The sequence below is a fragment of the Eleutherodactylus coqui genome, chromosome 5, assembly GCF_035609145.1.
Source record: "Eleutherodactylus coqui strain aEleCoq1 chromosome 5, aEleCoq1.hap1, whole genome shotgun sequence".
Classification (NCBI taxonomy): domain Eukaryota; kingdom Metazoa; phylum Chordata; class Amphibia; order Anura; family Eleutherodactylidae; genus Eleutherodactylus; species Eleutherodactylus coqui.
In genome coordinates this window covers 215,993,809-216,000,063 of record NC_089841.1, presented here as the reverse complement: position 1 = coordinate 216,000,063, position 6,255 = coordinate 215,993,809, and the positions used below count along the sequence as shown (strand labels likewise).

General features: G+C 45.1%; 1 protein-coding gene across 1 annotated transcript in view; it reads left to right on the top strand.

Annotated features, from left to right (window-relative positions):
* The first annotated feature begins 364 nt into the window (after positions 1-364).
* Positions 365-6,255, top strand: part of PIP5K1B (phosphatidylinositol-4-phosphate 5-kinase type 1 beta) — a 140,663-nt gene continuing 134,772 nt past the window's right edge. Inside the window, exon 1 of the mRNA XM_066604199.1 lies at positions 365-585. The gene's annotated coding sequence lies outside the window, so the exon portion shown is untranslated. The remainder of the gene's footprint in view (positions 586-6,255) is intronic.

Sequence of the window (6,255 nt, the reverse complement as noted above, 5' to 3'; positions counted from 1 at the left end):
CAGCCAGAAAATCAGGAAAAGCAAGAGGGACCATTGAGGCGGACGTCATTTATAGTCGCGTATCAAATATCGGCCAAGGTTCAGTAGCAAACCAGTCTTATGGAACGGGCTCCGAAATTAACCCATGCTGTACCTAGGAAGCGAAATATGCAATGCACCCCTAGCAGCAGCGCTGATGGGCCTGTATGTGGCCTGGCGAGCCGCACGCAGTGTATAATGTGGCCACTGTATGTCTGCAGCACACTGACTCTCTGTGTGAGAATGCACTGGCTGCTAGAAGGAAGCAGGGAGGGGGGTCTGGGCAGGCGGAGCTGCTGTAGTACCAGAGCACTGCTCTGTGTGTATGAGTGTGCATTGAGTGAAAGCTATGAGCCAGGCGGGGGCGGCGCAGTGTCACAGCGACTGGAGGCACATCATGTAGTGCATAACACATCGCACACAGGATCTGGACTGCTCGGGGACTGGGGCTTATAGGCAAACAGAAAAACTGTCGCATTTTGATTTCATTGGATTGCAAGAAGGACAGATCATGGCACTGGCATGTCGGTGGGATCGCAGCACCTAGCGGGGCACAGCATCAAGGAGGTGAGCGCTGAGTTTGGCATATTAATGCCCGGTGACAGCGGCTTCTTCTCCCCTTCCGTCACTCTTGACCTCGTGTACGTTTCAGCCTTTCTTGTGTTTGGCTACCGTAATATCGGTGTTAATGATCAATGAAATCAATGGTTGATCTGAAGGAACACCTTCCCAGATGGTGTATGTCTCTACTTTGGCGCCCTAACTTCACGGGTAAGTTTCCCTTTTAGAGTATTGCAGTGCATTACTCATTCGGTCCTAATTGTATAGACAGGTGGCGTCACAAGAAGGTATGGAATGACGTAGACTGAAGCCGCGTAATACGGATCCGTCATATTTGACGGGTCCGTCACAACCGTATGTCATTAGTAGTTACATCGCTATTCGATATGTAGATTTTATTTTTTGCTGGGTGAATACTGATCCGTATTTGGCCGATAGAAAATAATAGCAATAACGAGGCAAAAAACCTGAAAAATAGGTTTTTAAAATATATACATAGATTTCCATTAACTCCATATGACCAAATCCGTTCCTGATAGCCGCTGGTCTGAAAGCGGCCTTAGGTTGTACCTCTGACATACGAATACCGAATCTCTCTTTCCTGTTTACCTTCTCATTCCTCATCCATCTGTAATAACCACAGCGGTCGAGGCTTCTCCCATCACCCACCTTCTTCGCCTGCCTACTGTACCTTGGCACACTGTGTACTGAGCACAAGATGTTTGTCCTAGCTCGAAGGATAGCTGTGTGTTTCGGATTGGACTTTGTCATTTTCTGCTCTGTGGAATGTCTTATTTAGTGGAGTTATATCAACTTTTATTATATGGGTGTGCAGACTTACAGCAAGCCTTTCTTTTTTTCCTCTGTACTATGTGAGCAGCATCCAAATCTGCAGAAAATGTCTAGATGTTTATGTCATACGTCACAGATGATAGCAGCTATCATCACATAGTTAATAGCGCAGGATTCTTGTAGCTGGATTGGAAAGGTTTTAAATTTGTCATATTTTCTATAAAGAAGCCGTGTCAAAAATCATATTGATTCCTATAATAAACCTCAATGATGCACTAAAGTGGTTTGTGTGGGCCTGGAGGCTGGTAAACACTCTCCTATATCACTCATGCAGACACATGCCATAGTTCTCCTATGTAATTGCATACTAATAGGTTAAGTTACCCATGCTTGCTTGAAAGGGTTAAATAAACGGCTATAGGCTAATAATATTGTGCATTGTAAATGTAGTTAGTATTCCAGTTATTATTGTGTATGCAACCTTTCATCGATCCATATGTATGAGAGAAAATGCTCAAATCATGTCTTTATGTAAAAGTTTGCAATTTCTTCATTTTGTAGGTTTGTAAGTATGCATGGTTGAAGGAGCATATTTGTTACTTTACAGCAACACATACTTTGTATCTTTCTGGCCTATGTTGGATCATGAAACCCAAGATTTCACATTTGCTGTGAAACATATGTTAACTAATTTTCGGCCTCTGTTCCATCTGTACTCCTAGGATAAAGGTTGGTGCTAAGCCAGTAATGCTCTGCCGGCTCACCTGGGCAAATGTTTCAACTACACTTCAGAAGGTAGAGAGATGAGAAGTTTAGGTGTTTTACTTCTCTCTCCCATGATCTGTTTATACCCTGGACTGTGACAGTAACAAGGGGGCATCCGTTACATCTAGAGGAAAGAAGGTTTCATCACTAACATAGAAGGAGGTTCTTTACTGTAAGAGCAGTGAGACTGTGGAACTCTCTGCTTGAGGACGTGGTGATGGCAAAATCCATAGAGATGTTTAAGAAGGGACTAGATGCCTCTCTAGAGCACTTTGATATTACAGGATATAGACATTAAATAACCAGCGGAGTTCTTGATCCGGGTCTTGGAGTCAGGGTGGAACTTTCAAAATGTTGATCCAGGGATTATTCTGGCTGCCATTATGGAGTCGGGAAGGATTTTATTTTTCCACAAATGGGCTAAATTGGCTTCTGCCTCATTGTTTTGGGTTTTTTTTGCCTTCCTCTGGACCAACAAGGGAGTGGTGGAACCAAGCTGAACTAGATGGACATCGTCTGCTTTTGGCCTGACATACTATGTTTACACTGGGCAGCTCTCACCCGAATCATCGCTGCTAACAGCAAATTTGGGCAATAGTTGTCCCATTTATAAGCGGCCACCGACAGGGCACTGTGCAACAAATTGATCACTTGTCAGTCATGTGGTTTTTAAGGTTCCTTTACACCGGATGCCCATCAGGCATATTAGCGCTCAACAGCCATCCGAGTGATTCTGTGAATGGCGGTACTGCAGGCCTGACATCGCTTTTGCCCGCCTCCATTCACTGCAAGTGGGCAATTGTTCATAGAAGAACAACGCACAGCTGCCTGTTTACAACGGACAGTAGTCATCTGGCTTTTAGTTCTGCTAAGAAATAAGCAAAGTCGCCCTGTCGCCCAAATTCTCTGTTTCCAGCCATTATGTAGGCAATAATCACCCCATGTAAAGATACCTTTAGCTGAATTGAAAACCAAGCAACTATCCGCTCATGTAAACAGGTAGTCACCTATCTACTGTACGAACGACTGCCTGTTTGCAGTGAATGGAGGTGGTCGGCCAGAAGTGATCTCCAGCTTCACCTCCATTTACAGAATGACTATTGCTTCTGTTTAAAGCACAGGAGTTGTTGGGATAGCCGTCAGGCTAATTGTTTCTGTGCATGTGAACTGCGAGCATAAAATGCACTTATAAGAAAAAACCCATTGAAATCAATGGGTTCTATTCTCCGTGTTTAGTGCACGCAGATTTTGCATGTGCAAGTACCTGCGCAAACACGGTTGTGTGAAGAAGCCCTAAATGAGAAGCATTCAGTCATTAAACTTCTGCATGCATCTGTGTTTCTTTCTTTGAAATATGAAAATGCAATAAAAAAGAGTTTAAAAAAAACAACTTCTGCATGCAGAAAACTGTATGTTGTTCCGTGTAAATAGCAGTCATTCACTTTTGAAGGACTGTCTGCTTACAGTGAATGGAGTTGGGCGGAGGGGGAGAACGCTCCCCGACCTGCTCTGCCTCCATGCCGGCAGCGCTCTGAGCGATACTTGCTGCTGTGTAACAGTACAGGAGCGAGCGGTGTTAGTGTAACTTGACGCCACCAGGAAGTCCTGGTAGAGTCCAGATTGACAGGGGGGTCACGCTCCCTGTACCTGATTGGCTGTACCCTAGGCAGCCGGAGCCTAGAAAACAATGAGGAGAAAGAGCTGTAAAGTGCCTTCTCCTGCAGTGCAGAAGTGCCCCTGCCCCCCGTGGAATTTAAAGATGTCTGCTGCAGCTGGGAGAGCAGCACGCCGGGGGGAGCCACTCTGACAGCTGGCTGCACGCACAGTCCAGGGCCGCGCCACCACATTGGCACTTGCTATGCGCGGGGGACATGCCGTAACGCAGAACAGACTATCCGGAATGGTGGACACAGGCAGGCGTTCACCAATCAAAGCTCATCCTTAGTGCGGCGGGGAGACATAGCAGAGAAGCAGCATGCCCCAGCAGCATTCACAGTCCCATGTGGAGCTTGTACATTGCTTGTTCCTTTTATTCTTACAGCTCATAATGTAAGAATAATAATAAGAAAAATTTCTCTCACCGTCAGGCTCCAGGGACGGCAACAAGCAATGTACAGTGTGCTGCTAGGACCTTCAAAGCTTGACCCTATCGGGAGCTGGGGGTGTGACAGGGCCGTTCCTCCAGTCAAACCCCTAGCTTCCTGGTGGAGTCAAGATACACTAATACCGGAGCGAGCTTCCCTGGGATGAGTGTTGGGCATCGTTTGATGGACAGCTTGCACATTACTCTTCACCAACCTTTCTAAGCGCCTATTTGAACACTAGTTTCTCCATGTAAGGTACATCTAGAAGCCTGTTAAACCATGTTAAACCTATTGACCCTCTTAGAACTCTCACTGAGAGAGCTGATGGAAGCTAAAAGCGAATGAATGGAAGAATAGAACTGGTAGTGAAGCTGATAAGGTGCTGTAACATAAACATATAAACATAAACTATGTTACTATGTAACTTTGTAACCTCAAAACAAAAAATAGCTAAAGCCCAAATCCCAATGACGGATGAGCTGCAGTATGTGATATGCTGATTCCACATACATTTCACCATAATAACTCCAGGAAACTATATTTCTCTGATCAAGCTGCGGCCCGATATTACCCAACATGAAGAGCACGGGAGCTCATACAGAGAGTTTGCTTTAGCCGTGGTTTAGAATCACGTTGTCCTATAATTATAGGGGTTGTGTTTGCATTACTAAACAATAAGGGTTCTTTGCCATATAAAGCATGGGGTGATTCCAGTGGTATCCTTTTAGCAGTCTACATCTTTGTACATACATGCTATTTATAATGGAAGCTTCACAGAAATCCTAGAACTTGATTGCCATAGCTGATTTGTATCAAGTAGGTTACATGAAAGGACGTTGCCTTCTGCTACCAGAATCGCTGTGAGAACGTTAGTTCTATATGACTAGGCTCTCAGCATGTGGTTTGTATACCCCTGGGGGTAAATGCCATGTCTCTAGAAGGTATTTGCACTGTGCTGTTGCTGTACATTTTATAGGTAGTGCAGTGTATGATCAAAGCCCTGGCTTTACTTTAATATAACTTTTTTTTAGGGAGTACTTGGCTTAGGAATATTGAGAAATAAAGTACTGTCCTATGGAATGTAAAAGGGTTTTCTAGGACTTCAATATTTATGACCTATCCTTAGGTCATTAATATCAGGTCCAGCGCTCAGGATCCTGACCAATCAGCTGTCTGAAGTGGCCGCAGCGCTCGAGTGAACCCCACTGTCACTTCACTCTATACCAGGTACAGCGCTGTACATTGTATAGCTGCTATGCCTGGTATTGCAGGTCAGTCCCTTTCACTTGAATGGGACTCAGCTGCTCTCATTATATTAAATGTTAATCGCATTACCATTAAATCACATCATATTAAATGGTAACTTGGCAGGCATCTGGTATACCGGCTGCGAAGCAATAGTTAAAGTGTAAGTTAAATGACTTCATCTGTTACAAAAGGTATGTTGATATATTTCCCCATTGTTAACTGACAGAGTAAACTATGTTTTATGTTATACAAAGGGCCGTGCAACAAAACCTGTACAGCAAGATGTGGTGTCACTTCTTGATGGACAAAACATGTTAAGTATTTATTGTGGGAAAGAAACCGAAGTGACTTTCTGGCCAGAGAAGCAAAGCAGCACTGGGAAATAACTGGAGTGAAGCCAGTTTCACATCTGCGTTTGCAACCTCCAATCGGTGGGTCCGTTGTAGATCCAGCTCGAAATACCAAAAGAAAAAGCGCTGCATCCTGCGCAGTTTCTTCCGTGCAAAAGTAGGTCACCTGAGCGGAAACCAAATGGACCCCTTAGGCCCCCTGTCCACGACCGTGAATTCACTGGCGGTAAATCGCCTGCGAATCACGCAGGCTGGAGCAGGCTGAAGCTTACCATAGTGTTGCTATGGCAAGCGCTGGCCCCGTGTCCACCAGCAGAGAATCATTGCGATTCTCCGCTCGCGACGGGCAATTCGCAGCATGCTGTGAATTGCCCCGATTCTCCTCGGTCAGCCTATCTATTAGATAGGCCTGACCGGCGGAGATTCATCGGCGGCTC